We start from the raw sequence: 14,958 nt of genomic DNA on the forward strand, positions 1-14,958 counted from the left end.
GGCTTCAGCTCCAGGTGCCAATGCTCAAACATTGTTCCTAAGTGAGTAGCACTTATAAAGTGATCTGAATAAACAGTTATGTTCCATCCAAGTGGGAGGTTAGTTGATGGACATCATGCTGCTTCTGAGAAACCACTGTGTGACCCCAGCCAACACAGAAAGTGATGATTTTCCTGTCTCATTTGGTGGACAACTGGCCACACACCACTCTGCTGGGAACCCTTTCCTTTGGAAGCAGCAATGAGTATTAAATGATTTGGAGTTTAAATAAGTTGAAAGGAAAATACTCTGCAAGCCTGGATCAGTTGTCTACAGTCAGTTTCTGATTGGAAGAAAAACATTAGAACAGGAAGGTATCTCTCTTCTGAAAAAAATCAAGGTTTGGTTACAAAACAAATATTTATTTCACTTTCAGATTTGTGATTTTAAATGCTTTGGAAATAAGATTCTTAAAACTCTGTCCTGTCCTGTGAAGAAGAAACACAGAACTGGAGCCTCTCAGGAATACTGATCTGCCAAGGGTACAAATGGATTTATGCAGTATTATTTAACAGCTACTGCCCGGAATATTGTTAGGAGCCATAGATCACAGTTGCAACACTAAAAACTCTGGAATGGAAACAAATTTTCAGTTTTGTTTTCCTCCAGTCTGCAATTGTTTTATTCCGTCGGTGCTGTTTTTTGACAACTCTGTGTAAGCAATGCAAATATTTTGCCTGTGGAGCTCAGAAACATCATATTATGTTCAAGCTTTACCCGGGACACAGCTTTTAGAGATAAGGATCGTCCAGCCTTCCTCCTCCCTCCCTGTCCCCATTACTGGAAGATAGCCCTAATAGCTTTGTACCTTAACATTAGAACTGGAAAGGACTTACTCCACCCACCAAAACATGACAAAGACAGGATATATCTTTAGTACATCTAGATAATCCACTTCTGTTTTAAATAGTCAAATGAAAAGGAATCTTGTGTATGCCCTGGGAGACTATTTCCCAGTTTAACAAGACTGTTTTATTCTGATTGTGATTCTGTGTTTTCCACATTTGGAAATGAGCACAAATGACCATTGTATATTTTAATTGTATTTTTGCCTTAATACTGCCCACAGAACTTTCTGAATTAATTTCTGTTTTAGTCAATTTGCTTTCAAGAGACAGAGATCCAACTGCTAACTTGGTGAAGCATTCCAGTTTATTGTTTTTCTTTTAAATGTACGTTTGCTTCACTTTCTAGCTATGTTACACCACTAGTAACAGATGTCTGTATTTTTTTCTGTTTTGTTCCACATTCTTTGTTTTCCTGTGAAAGAAATCACAAATTAGCCACTATACTTATCATACTTGAATTACAGATTTTTGGGTGTGTAAATCTTTGCAACCTATACCCACAAAGCCTGATCTTTTGAAGTTTTTAAAATAGTTTATTTCTGTCTTTCTACTCCTATTACTGGACTAACTCCTCTGAGCTATAATGGTGACAGGGAGATGTAAATCTCTGAGGAAACTTAAACTCATGGAGTTGCCATATCAAAACAGATCATTGTTGGACCAAGTTCCAGGATCACCTAGTACAGAGGAATGATTATTACTTCTTGTGCCGTGAAATTTTGGAGGTCTAATATGAATTAATTTTTAAACACTTATTAGAGGTTTTTTATACCTTGTGGTAAAGGGGAAAATAAGGATTAAGTGGCATATTTAGATTAATGTTTAGACTGACTGGCAAGTGGAATTCAAGAATTAAATCTACAGCTATATGCAGGACAAAGTCTTGCCTTCATTCATTCATTCATTCCCAGTGTCTTTCTGAGCAAGAGTTTTCCATATGTTCTTCTCTTAGAGATTTTCTTCTGCAGAAAATCTCCAAAAATCTGCATTGAAATTAAAACTAAGTTCTTGGGGGTATGATGAGATTGCTGGAACATGGTGACAGGTTCCTCACAGAAACTGTGGAGTCTTCACCTTTGCAGATGTTGCAAACTTGACCAGATATGGCATTAAGCAACCTTCTATAGCTTTGAAGCTGGCCCTACTTTGTGTGTAATGTTGAACCAGATTATCTCCAGACCTCACTTCTGATTCTGCAGTTCTGCTGTTTCATTTTTTTTATCAGTGATTTCTAGAACAAAATTTGCTAAGTTTCTAATTTCATTGTCTTTAGATACTGCAGTCACACAGTACTGACATCTTGGAGAACTGAAGCCGATGAAGTGCTTACAGTGTCTCATCAGATTTCTGCATCAGATATGGGAGATTGAACACAATGTTTTCCTGGGAACTCTTGTTTCTGGGTAAAATCTTCAGTAAGCACAACATTTATGTTTTTTATTGGCATATTAATGGTAGAATGACTTAAATAAGGAATGAGTGAAAGAATATAATATGCTGCTATATGTTATTCCCAGACTGAAAAGACACAGTCTGGTGAATGACTTTCATGATCTGTTGCCATGGTTAACAGGGATGTCAAAAACAGTGAGAGATCTCACTGACATTTTAAAAGCAGAAATGTTTTCCTGATCTTCAGTTATGAGAAAGTACAAAGAAGTAAGAAGTTTGTGGCAACATTAAAGAGATTTTGTTTCAATTTCCTAAATTTAGAAGTAAAATAGAGAAGACCTTTGGTTCATTAAATGAACTGACAGGTTTTATGGGTCAGCCATTACCATGGGTAAATCTGAGTCACTCAGGACCAATGCAAAGTAGTCTAGAAGTTTACTTCAGTCATGTTCTCATAGCTCTAGGAGGAAGGATCTCAGGACCTCTCCAAAAATACCCAATTAAGCAGTAAAAAACTTTGGAAAGTGACTGTTAGAAGACAAAATCCCTGTGCTGTTTCCATACCCCCAACACATACAGTTCTGAGTTTTCTATGCTTTATATTTAAATTTTGCTAGGTTGCAAAAACTTTGCTTAGGTGTGTTTTTTTCTTGTTGTTTGTTTGTTTGTTTTTCCCTTTGGATCTTCCCATTTCTTCAGTCGGTCTATTCACCTACTTTGGTGGCCTTCATGAAACTCCAAACCTCCTTCTAAAGCAAATGGAATAGTCATTAACCAAAAACTGATGTAAAGGTCTGCTTGGTACTTACAGCTAAAAGAAGATGTATATAATGGAGTGTATGAAAGACAATAATCTATGCCAACAAAACTGTCTGATGGTGGACTCTTTGTTTCTTTTCAGGTTGCCATAAGGTTATTCAGGACCGTGGGTTCTGGAAATCAAGTTTCAGAACATTAACTTACTTAGTAGTTGTTTTGTGATAGTGGACAAATATTTGTTTATTGACCAGGACTGGAATTAGAGGTAAGAATTCCATTTCCTAACCTGTCATGGAACATCTTAGCAAGACAGAAGAAAAATATCTCTACTGCCATCACAGGAAAATAAAGTTGAAGTTGTACTCCTTACTGTTAGTCTTTTCAAAATAGGAATTGCTTTTAAACACTCCTTTGGACCTTCTCTAATCCTAGGAGAGAGAGAAAGAAATTACTTCCCAGTAGAAGTAATTGCATAGGAAATAGGTCCTCGAGAAAAGGTTGTTTGCTCAGCTTTAAAATAAATCTTTGGTTTTGTTTCACTGAGGAATGGCTGATTTGTTCCTCCATGTTCCCACAGGGACATAACTTGTGCTGGATTGCAGAAAGTATTTTTCATTTCTATAGGTAGTGAAGGTCTCTGCAGGATGAAGGGCAGAGCTACTAATCAGATTTTTGTGGGAGGACTATTGTACTTTCTGAGGAGCCTTGATGAAATCAATAGGGAATTTCACATATATCTGCACTTCTACAGAAATATCAATTACTGCATAAGGAATACGTACCATAAGGCTATCTACAGCTACATCTACAGAAACATTAATTAAAAGCTTATACATTTAAAATTATGCATATAATGTAGTAATGGAAAGTAGCCTCCTCTGTGAGGAAACTGATGACCATTGGGATCAAGACAGAAAGGCAAAAATCAATATACTCCTTATCTAAGAATAATGCAAACATTGATGTTTTCAATCTGTTACTAAATTATCAGTATAATTTAACTAAATGACTCTTTTATGGCTGCCTGTACTTGATAGAAGCTTGCTTTTGAGGTTAGTAGACCATCCTACATGAGATAAGCAATGTAGGATGCAGTTTGCTATGGGAAAAGCCCCCACTGGCTTTCCTCATCTGACAACAAATTCTTAAGAACAATGTCAATGACTCTAGACCTGCTGCTCCCTAAAAATCTACCTATTTTGTCTCAGACGGTGGGTTCAGGTCTGCGATTAAGCCCCATTTGTTTCAGGCACCAATATTGGACAAACCTTGTGGGCTAGAAGGCTGAGTTTTTCTAGAGGCTGCTGCACACACGAACCTGCACCTCCCCAATTCTTCTGACAAACGTGCCAAGATGTTGTTATTCAACATCTGGAAGTTACCTTGGCCAGGCTCCTTTTTAGCCTGGGAAGGGTCCATGGGTCCTTCCTACGGTCTGAGATGTCATCAAGGGTGGCCAGATGTAGGACAAATATTCTTCTGCTGGCAAATAGGATGCAGAAAATTTCTTAAGACAGAGCCAACACAGTCTTTGAGTATTTTCTGGCTTCTCTTCATTCATTTGCCACCCCACTGTGAGTTCACGCACATTTAAGTTTGCTGTCCTCATTCCTGACCCCTCAGGTTGTTACTTTTACCAATGATTGCTGCAGTTTTCATCACCCATCATTAGGCTGAAGTTCTACAGTCAGCAACAATTTCACTGGGTTTTAATCAGTGTTTCTGAAAGCATTATAGCATTTAAAAGCAAATATAGCCTATCACATATATATATATATATATATATATATACATCACATGCATATCCTAGGTGTTCTTTTAATATGCAAAAATATTTGTTTTATATATATATATAATTGCTAACCTTTAAATTAACTTCAGTGTCACTACACTTACAAACTAGATTCCTTATTGTGATTTTTTTTCTGCTTAATCTGGGAGTGTGTCCTTTAATAATATGGCTTCGCCCTTAATGACTGCAGTCATCCTAAACTCATGCCAGAAAAAACATTGTACTGCAGTGCTCTATCATGTGTTACATTCATTATCTGACCAAAAGGGCTGCACTCCTCCACACAATTACACAGAGGCTGAGCACAAAAATGTGTAAATGTGTAATAGGAATGTGCTTTGAGGGTTAGTCTCTTTAAACAAACACCGGCATTATCTCTCTCTCTCTCTTTTTTTTTTTTTTTTTTTTTTTTCCCCACAATCTTGATCTCCTCTTAAAACAGATCAACATCTAGCGGAGAATATCCATAGCAGCTATCATAATAAATTCTCTCCTAAAACAGTGAGGCAGACTTCAAGATCTGCTCCGAATCTGGATAAAAGCAGGAGACAACAACAGTCAACAATGGTAAAGCATAAAACAAACAAATTAAAACTATACAGTAAAGGAAGTAATAATATCACAAATGGACTACAAATGCTTGCTGCTTTTTAGATTTTAAATATATTAAATAAATTAGAAAAGCATATTTTGTTTTTCTATCCTGAACATTTGTAGCTGATTTTCTGTGTTGAAGTTGTTTTTTATTTAGTTGAATAGGATCTGTGTTTTCCTAGGGATGTCCAATGTCTTGGCAAGGACACAAAGGTCTGTAGGGCAGGAAAGCTGAGGAACTGGGACTGTGGGCTGACAGATATATGCACGCTTATGTTGAAAAATGCAGTGACTGGAGACCATCTGTGCAATGGGATCCCTTGGTGTTGTACAGATGAAGTAAAGACATCTCTCTAAGCTCAGCATCATATAAATGTTTTGAGCTCCAAGTGTAAAGAAATCAGCAATAACGGAGTCAGAGAGTAGTTAGTGAATCCAAAGGCACATTTCTCTCTCTATCTGAACTTGGTAGCTCTGTGCAAGCTGAATGAAGGTATCTTTCATGTTTGCAATTGCCCTGAGTATTCAATCACCAGTCTGCAGGTCTGCAAAGCAGTTGCAATTAAATCTTTCAACCCTCTCAAAGGAAGCTAGCTATCTTCATAGCTGAAACTAAATAAGCTCTGTTTGGCTAAGATCTGTCCTGACTGATATCATTGGTGCCACTAAGGTTTCTTGCAATGCTCGTCCAATGGAGAGATTCAATCCACCTTCCATAAAATACATTTGTGCTAGTAAGTTGCACAGTAACAAGGAGTATTTCTGTTTATTGAAACTATCTCTGGTTTTGGTGTGGGAAGGTTTGTTCATTTGCATAGGGAGTCTGCTGTGCTGGTTGGCCCAGGTGCCAAAGAGAGGTTCAAGGAACATTTGATTCACTAGTATCAATATTGCAATATACTCCAATTAAAACAAACAAACAAACAAATAAATAAACCTAAAAAACAACCTTCTCATGGAGGACAAACCAGTTCTCATTCTGAGCAGAATGATGTCAGCATGCTGGTGGTAGAATTCATCCTGATATATGACCCAGGATCAGTTTGCATGTATTTCATCATCTTTCAGTGTTTAGTAAGTATTCCCACAGTACATTTATCAGTGAAATATGGAATCTTATCACAAGTTGCAAATATGTGCTCAACATGCCCACAGTCCTTTGGAGGATGAGCAATTGCCTGACACCTCACAAAACCCAGCAGCAGACAGCATTTGGAGTTCCTGGGCAGTACAGATCCATGGAAGAATAGATTCCTGCCCCAGTTTCACTCTTTGCACACCCCAACAACAAAAGGTTGTAATTTTAGGGTTGAGTGAAAGCTGTGTGACTTAGATGAGAGCTGCACAAAAGTGTGTTGTAAATTTGTGGAAATGAACTTCAAGACATGTTGGCATGTTGAGCTCTTGAATGAAAATTGTGTTTTACTGCATGCTCTGGGAGAGCCTTAGAGTAGAGCAGTCAATCTCAATTAATGTGAAAAGAATCTGGCCATGTGTGTATTGAAAAAGGTTTGCTTTCTGCCATCAAAGTGCTTCCCAGCTGGATGTTGTTAATAAATAATTGTCTGGTTTCACTTACTGCCTTAAAGTTCAAAATATTCACATTTTATGGGCAGTCCAATGAAGTAAAGAGCAGAAAGATTAGAAAAGCTGAGTTACCATTCCTGGATATTGCAAGACATTTTATGCAACATGATGATATGGGAGATAATTGCTACAGTCATACACAAAAAGTTTAAGTTCAGCAACTTCTGCCTATACTACAGGAGCCTTTCTTTAAAATTTTCTTTAAGGGTAATTTTGGGAGTTGAGACTTTCATCTTTATCAAATATTTCTTGGTATGTCTTTTTCTAAAATTATCTCATAGCTATCTGTTAAACATTTTATTTGGGGACTATCATATTCATGTAAACAAACTATTATACTTTTATTTAGTTGATACTTATGCAAATGAAGTATTATATTTTACTTTGTTGCATTTTATTTAATTGAAGGCCAATAGTACATGATACACGTAATCTATGTTTCCTTTAACCAGAATAAAATCCAATCAGGAAAAGGGAAGTAATGTAATTAGCATTAGTCTGCTTCATTACATTTTACACATACAAACAGACATTGTATTTATTTTCTAGAATGTGTTTGTTGTGAAAAATATTTTCATCACAGTTAGGATATCCAAAGATGCCTAAAGGACTTGGATGCTCAAATCCTGTTTGCTTTTCCCCATTTGCTTCTGATCACTGAATTTTTCTAGTGAAGAAATGTCTGGGAAGCATTTAACAGAGGTCTCACCTCAGAAATGTTATGCTAATTTGTGTCTGCTCTGAGACTCCAGGAGTTCAGGACATGGAATGAATTTGCACGTGTTTAATGTTTCCGCGGTTTTATTCTGAAAGTCTTGAGCAATTCCTCCTTAGTATGCTGGGGCTTTCCTTCTGGGGAGCTGGCTTTCTAAAAGGATATTTAAGAGCAGTCGTTAAGAGTCATCCTGAATCCACATTTGCACCTCAGTATCTAAGGTGGCAATTAAAAGTCAAAGCCCAGTTTTATCAGCTGAAATCAGAACTCTGAATGGTTTTCATTTCAGAATTCATTTAAATCAGGTCCAGCCTTGGGCATTTGAGCTATAAACACTTCTTCATTTGCAGCCTGACTGATCTTTTGAGCTGATGAAAAAGCCTTATGAAAGACAGGCCTCAGCTTAGCTAAAAAGTCAAGCAAAATGCCTGCCTTTAAGGTGGCTTTATCATATGGCACTGTCATTGCTAAGGCTTCTGTGCCAAAATGACAAAATACTGTTTCTTGCACAGATATAGATTGGTTAGCATGCTTATCTCAATAAGATGTGCTGGGAACCTTCCAGTAAAAGCTGAGAGGATGGTAAGAATAACATCAAGCAGCAGCAATTGCCCCCAACCCTGCCCATCACTCCCCTCTCCTGCAAATCTTCTGATGTTTTAAAAATGTGTGATGTAATTTCTGATGAAATATTGTTATTTTTCTATAGCCTGAAGGTGTAGGTCTTTCCACAGAGTTGTCTAGCCTAATTTAGACAATACATTTGAAGGCAGTGAGACATAGGTACCTGATTGTTGAAGGAGAGGGCCCTGAAAATGGAGTTCTGAGGACGTAAGTGAGAGCAAAAAATGTGTCAAAGAATAGCAAGTAATGATATGAGGCTTAATTTGTTAAAGTGTAGGTCTTACGATCTCACTTATCACTGCAGGACACATGGACACAGCAGGTTGTTCCTCACCAGCAGGGACACGTTGGAGATTAAAGATCTTGAGTCAGGGCTGCAGCTCAGAACTGCACTGCATAGCCTGAATATTCCTTAACAATGAGATTCATCACAGGCAGCAAACAGCTTAAGTTAATTAATAGGGATGTGTTCCTAGGTAATGATTTGAAATCCTGAGTTAGGCACCTGAGTGGAAATGAGAGGGTTCATAGAATCACAGAACAACCCATCTTGCAATGACCTCAAAAGATCATCTTGTCCCACTTTTTGCAGGAAAGGAACCCTGGATAAGATTATGTAGCACCTTGTCCAGCTTTATCTTTAAAACCTTTGGTGGTGGTACCTCCAACAAATCACTGGGGGAGTTATTCCTGTTGACTCATCTCTCTGGAGATGGAAACTGCACTCAGATAAAGAGGGGAGACTTGATGTTGTTACCACTTTTATGATGGTGCTCCAATCATCAAGGCACTTAGCCATGACGTCAGAAATTCAGGCTAAATGCTTTTCATGGAAGCACAGCAGCCTTGGAATAGGAGACATGTCTACCACGGTATTGTACAAAATCACGGAATAAGGTGATTTGGAAGGTACCCACAAGGGTCATTGAGTCCAGCTCCTGGCCCTGCACAGCACCATTCCCAAGAGTCACACCATGACTCACGCCTGAGAGTATTGTCCAAACACTTCTTGAACTCTGTCAGGCTTGGCGCCGTGACCACTTCCCTGGGTGAGGACACTTTTTTCTAATATCCAACCTAAACCTTGTTCACAACACAACTTCAGGCCATTCCCTCTGGTCCTGTCACTGTCACCACAGAGAAGAGATCAGTACCTGCCCCTCCTCTTCCCCTCATGAGGAAGTAATAACTGCAATGAAATCACCTCTCCAACTTCCCAAGGCTGAACAGACCAATTGGCCTCAGCCCCTCCTCATACCATTTCCCCTCAAGAATTGTTGTTGTTCATTTTTGAGTATTGTATCAATCCCTGGCAGGGAAAGCTTATCCATGATCTCATAGTCTTGATAAGCACACTCCATAGAGAGGGACTATTTTCCTCTGGGTGCAGCTTTTGTATGAAGCATATTGCCTTGTCAGTCCCAAGCCACACAGGGCACTATGGGGCTCTTCTGGCCTCTGCAGAGGCACAGCCCTGTCTGAAGCTTCTCATGCCTCTGCAGACCTCCCTGGGCAAGAAAATGTTATTTACCTACACAGACTGAGGCACAGCTTTCTCGCTCAGTTTAAATTTTAGATTCCAGTGTCCCATTTTGTATCAGGCCCACAGAATGTAGTAATCCACTAGAAGAGATAGCATGGCTAGTTTAAAATACACAGATAATAAATAAATACCTTCTTTGAAAAAGATGAAACATTTCCTTCCTATATATGCTCATATAACATATATTTTACCTATACATGTAAAATACACATTCACTGAATTAGGTCTGCAATCGTTTATACCCTTCTGGTAACAAAGCGTTATTGCTTGGTGAGATTACTTTTCCTGATAGCCAAATACGTGTTTTTGAAGAATTGACAAGGAATTTATCTATTATTCTGGATGAAATATCCTGGCAATTCAAGGCAGAAAAATTCCTGTCTTGCAGAAAAGAACACAGTTCTGCCTCTGTCAAGAAGCAAGACAAAAATTAATGGCTGATTTCAGCAATAAGCTCCCAAAATTTTTCAAAGAGACTTTATTTTACTAAATATTTATCTCAGAAATATGCAGCTAAATACCAATTTCTTCTCTGCAACAAATGGGAAATTTTATCTGCTTCCTGGTTTTATTTTTCTTCCCCCTAAATTTTCCTATCACAAACATTTGGTGTGTGAAATGAGGTCTGATCTATTTGTGTTCATTCTGACTAATTTCAATAGCTTTATCATTGCTCTTTATTTAAAAAAAAAAAAAAATCAGGAATTTACAGAGCTGTGAGCTAAAAGAAGGGTCATTTCTTTGTGGTTTAGTATATGAAATGAGCGATGATTTTAACTCAGCTCCTTGTTAAGAAAAATTGCTGTCTTTGAAAGCAAGTAAAAAACCTGGCATCTTTTACAAAAAACATATTTAACTTTGGAATCAGGGAATGAAAGAAAAATGATGTTCATATATGCACATTTAATCCTTCTCCTGCATCAGTGTCAGTTTGTAACAGCCATGTTATGTAGAACATTTGACAGTTTTGAAAATATTCATTACTGATTAATGTAAATTTTAATAATCAGTTCCAGTTTATCCACAGCCCTTTTGTTATCAAAAGTGTTGCCGATAAAAAATGAGAAACAGAAGCACATTATGTATGGCCCTGAATTTAATAGTGCACATTTTGAATGGAGGTCAGTCACCTCAGTATTTAAAAATCAGACCAATATAGAAGGATAAGACATTTATAAAACAGCTACAAAGTAGATAATTAATTCATCAAAGTTATGGGTAACTGATTAATATCAATCTGCTTATTTTAAATATTAGCAAGAAATTATAAACATGACGCAGACAGTAATGGAACTGAATCTATCTGGAAGAAATTCCTAAGTAACAGTTCATGGTGAGGCAATGATTTTTTTTACTTGACAGGGAGCAAAGCTACAGTCTGATTTACAGACTCGATCTGGTTGAACAGTGAAAGATGTTTACTCCTCAGGATAATGTACTGAATGTATGCCAATAATAATTCCAAATGTAACTCTAGGTAATTTAATTTGGTCAAATATCTTACTCAATCTGATCTTGCCCATTTTCATCTTCCTCAGACATGTCTCTAACAACATACACCTGTGAAAATGTTTGTAACATCTACACTCATTAATCAATATATGCACCATCATCTCATATTAGTAAACTGCTCCAGCCAAATTTAGTTTATAGAAATGAATGGAATTGTAGTGTTACCAAATGTGTTCTACCCAAAACAGTGCCTGTTCCTATGGTTTAATCAGTAACCCCCTCCCACATATTTTGAAAAAGACAATTTTCCTTTAAGAAGGGTACGCTGAAAACAGTGGCAAATCCTTCAACATGCCACATGATATTGTGCGTTTATTCCTTGATCCTGTTCTTGAAAGGCTTCTAAGTCAGTTGCTGGCCACATGGGCTATGCTAAACAGCTGAGTTTGAAGAGTTACTGATGTTAAACCTAGACGGAGTAAATACAATCTCTTTTTATCTATAACAACCAACTGATGAATGCACCTGTTCATTTTTTGATCAATGCAAGCATCTTGGTGTGTTACTTTGTTGTTTTTAAAGTCATTTGCTCTAGGTTTTTTTCCCTTCTTCTCAAAGTATCCATGCCATTTTTCTTGTGTCCAGAGGCATTTCTTGGGCTACTTCTGTACTTTCCAAGCGAGAAACCTGAAGAAAATGATGGATAGAATTGGACTCACCACTGACAGGGTTCCCAGCAGTCATGTGTCCCTTCCCTTGTCTCCAGTTCTCTTCTGGTAGAAATGGATGCAGATCAGGGTGTGGTGCATTAATTTCCCCTGTGGGCCCCTTGACCCCTGCCTGGCCCTTTAACTTTCACAGTGCTCACCAGCTATTCTCCTTGTGTTTCTTTCCTCACAAACCACTTCCCAGCTGGGGATGGGTAACAGCTGTGGTTAGGGCAGAACTATATGGGACAGCTGCTGCCAGCTCTGAATGTGTGTTGAGCTGTGGCTCCATCCTGATGCCAGCCCTTGGAGTGGTGGAGAACACCAGGGGGACTCCAGTGGGATACCAGCTGTGGAGATTTCTATTTCTCTAACACAACAGACAAACACAAAACAACCCTCTCAAACAAGTAGTTGGTACCTCTATCTTTCCCACTACGTATGGCAGAAATGACAGCAATGTCTGTCCTTCAGACTGTATTTCCAGCAACACATCCATATTTGTTCCTTCTCTTCTTTCAAAGTACAAGAGTAGGCAGCCTTCAGCCCTCACTTGTGGAAGGCAAAAATACAGTGACAAGAAATCTTGAGTCAGCAGTTGTGACTTACTGCAAAGCAGCCCTCAGGACAGCTAAATAGTAGCTGACAGGACAGTCCTGAATCAGACCTCTTAAAGAAAGTGGTTTTTTCACCAAGTACCAGCTTAAAGAAAATGTTATACTTGATTAATCATGGTTTAATGTTCTACCAAAGCACACAACTTACTTCTCAAAGCTACTTTTCTCAGTTTCTTTGCTGTAACCATATGCAGAAATTGTGACATACAGGTTCAGTATTCCTATAAACTCTTAAGCCTTATCAAACAGCATTAAATTGAGCCATAGCATATTCCAAATGCTACATGAATAAGCAGGCTCCCTCTTGCAAGCAGAATGTTACATGGGTATTGCAGAATCTGGGAAGTGGGAAACGTTTAACATCAGCTGAAAGACATTGCAGTGGCAGGCCTTGCTGGAGCTGAGCAAGGGATCCCACGTTGGGTTGTATCTGACTGCAGGTATACAGGTTTGCAGTATGATTTTTAGACATTTTGAATTAGAAAGCATGGTCTAAACAGGAGAAAAGCTTGTAGAAATGTGAAAGAATTATCTGTCAGGGGTTGTTAAAATGTGTTTCTGCAAGTTCACCCACCTAAAGAATGGAGATTACCCACTGCATTTGAAACAGTCTCACCTGTGCACAACACCAAATCCTTTGTCCTTGTGTTACTCAGTGGAATTTATCCCTAAACCCTTTCTATGTGTGTTGCCAGGGGATCCAGATAGCATCCTTACTGCTGTTCTGCAAACATCACTGAGGCATCTCAGGGCTGCCTGGGGCAAGATCTCCTTCCTTTGTCCCCAAGGCTAGATGGTCTATTTTCCCTGAGATTTCCCTGAACATTACTGATCCCTTATGATCTCAGAAAAACCTCTGGTCCCTGAAGCAAATTTTATTACCTCAAAGATGAAGTTGAAATAGGGTAAGTTTTTTCAACACTGAAGACAGACTGTGATTTGTAGGACACTTGGCCTTATGTGGGAGCCGACTTCTCAATTCACAGGGAAGCACAAGTTCCAGGAGGAAAACATAAAAGTGTAAAAAAGGGGCCATGAAATAAAATCATGTTCTGTTTAGAGACAGAACAAAAAGTTTGGCTTAGTCTCTGAAACACAGGCATAGCTTGCTATTTCCTCTGAACCAGTAAAGTTTATATGTGCCTGTGGTGAAGACAGTAATTTAGAAGTTTTCTGTCTTGGCCAACTGCAGGGAGCAGAACAACTTCTTGAGAAACTGGTTGTGCCTGAGGCACTCAAGTTCCTCTCCTTCCCCCAAAACAACTTTTATGTGAAGACTGGGATTTTGAAAACCATGCAGAGCTGGCCTGACTTTCCTCCTAAATGTCACAGGAAATGCTGGAATCTACTTCTTCTGTGGTTAGCCGGCGACACATACAAGGTTTGGAAACTATATAACAGCACAGATTTGTACATGAATCAGAACCAAATGCAGTTGTTCTGAGAAGAGTCTCAAAGGTTGGAATGATCTTGTATGTGAGAGCTGAGCATCACTTAGGGTAGGTGCAGCCCCTCTCTTATTCCCAAGAGGACAAAAGAGCTGGCAGTCTCTTTCATGCATTGTGGATCAGATCATGACCGCACTGACGCTAATGGGAGTCATGCTACTGGCTGAGATCTAGCCAGGATCTTAGCTTCTGTGACTCTATGCCATCCAAAATTGGAGATACTCTGAAGATTCTCTCCGGTTTATTGTCCAGACTTCCATGTAAAGACTTTGTTCTGTTCCATTCTCAGCACATATGCATTTTTCTATGGTTTTTAAGATTTCCTAAAATTGCATCACTTTGTAAACACAAAGTATCATCTGTATATGTATTTGTGTTTTCATAGTCTATTCTGTTAGCTTCTGGAAAGGATTTTGTAAAATAGTATGAGAATTACAAACAGGATAAAAAAATTTAGGAATTTGAGGAGAAATATTCTGTTGAAGGATATTTTCATTTTTTGGTTGTGGTTCACCTGAAAATCACTCATTCTGAGAAGACCACCCAACATGAATTAAAACAGAAGTCTAGAAGGGACTCCATATTCATCAGGTCGAGAGTCTCAGACTCCTGATACAGGTGAAAGATATGTATGTGAGTTGGACTGAAATGCAGGTATCAGTCAGGTTTCCTGAGGAATGACTGTTAAAAAGAGAAGCAAAAAGTAGAGAAAAAAGATCTTTCTTCCTCCCTAATGGTATGCTTCATTGAGGAGCCAATGAGAAACTGAGGTTTTGATTTTTCTCATTAGTTTGTTGTAAATTATTATAAGTCATTGGAGAGATCTTTCTGGTTCTTCAGG

The 14,958-nt window shown here is 38.4% G+C and overlaps 1 long non-coding RNA gene across 3 annotated transcripts; it reads right to left on the bottom strand.

Moving 5' to 3' along the window:
- Positions 1-1,186: 1,186 nt before the first annotated feature.
- On the bottom strand, positions 1,187-12,204 carry LOC120750925 (uncharacterized). Of its 3 annotated transcripts, none has more exons than XR_005700205.1 (5): positions 12,065-12,204; positions 4,421-4,520; positions 3,325-3,466; positions 3,089-3,211; positions 1,187-1,299 (listed from the first exon to the last, which is right to left on the bottom strand). It is a non-coding gene; the product is annotated as an uncharacterized LOC120750925 (long non-coding RNA). The 3 variants fall into 3 exon arrangements; XR_005700206.1 differs by having other exon boundaries at positions 4,421-4,517; positions 12,065-12,129; XR_005700207.1 differs by lacking the exon at positions 12,065-12,204 and adding an exon at positions 7,721-7,870.
- Positions 12,205-14,958: the final 2,754 nt, after the last annotated feature.

This window comes from Hirundo rustica, chromosome 3 (assembly GCF_015227805.2).
Source record: "Hirundo rustica isolate bHirRus1 chromosome 3, bHirRus1.pri.v3, whole genome shotgun sequence".
In the NCBI taxonomy this organism is placed as follows: Eukaryota; Metazoa; Chordata; class Aves; order Passeriformes; family Hirundinidae; genus Hirundo; species Hirundo rustica.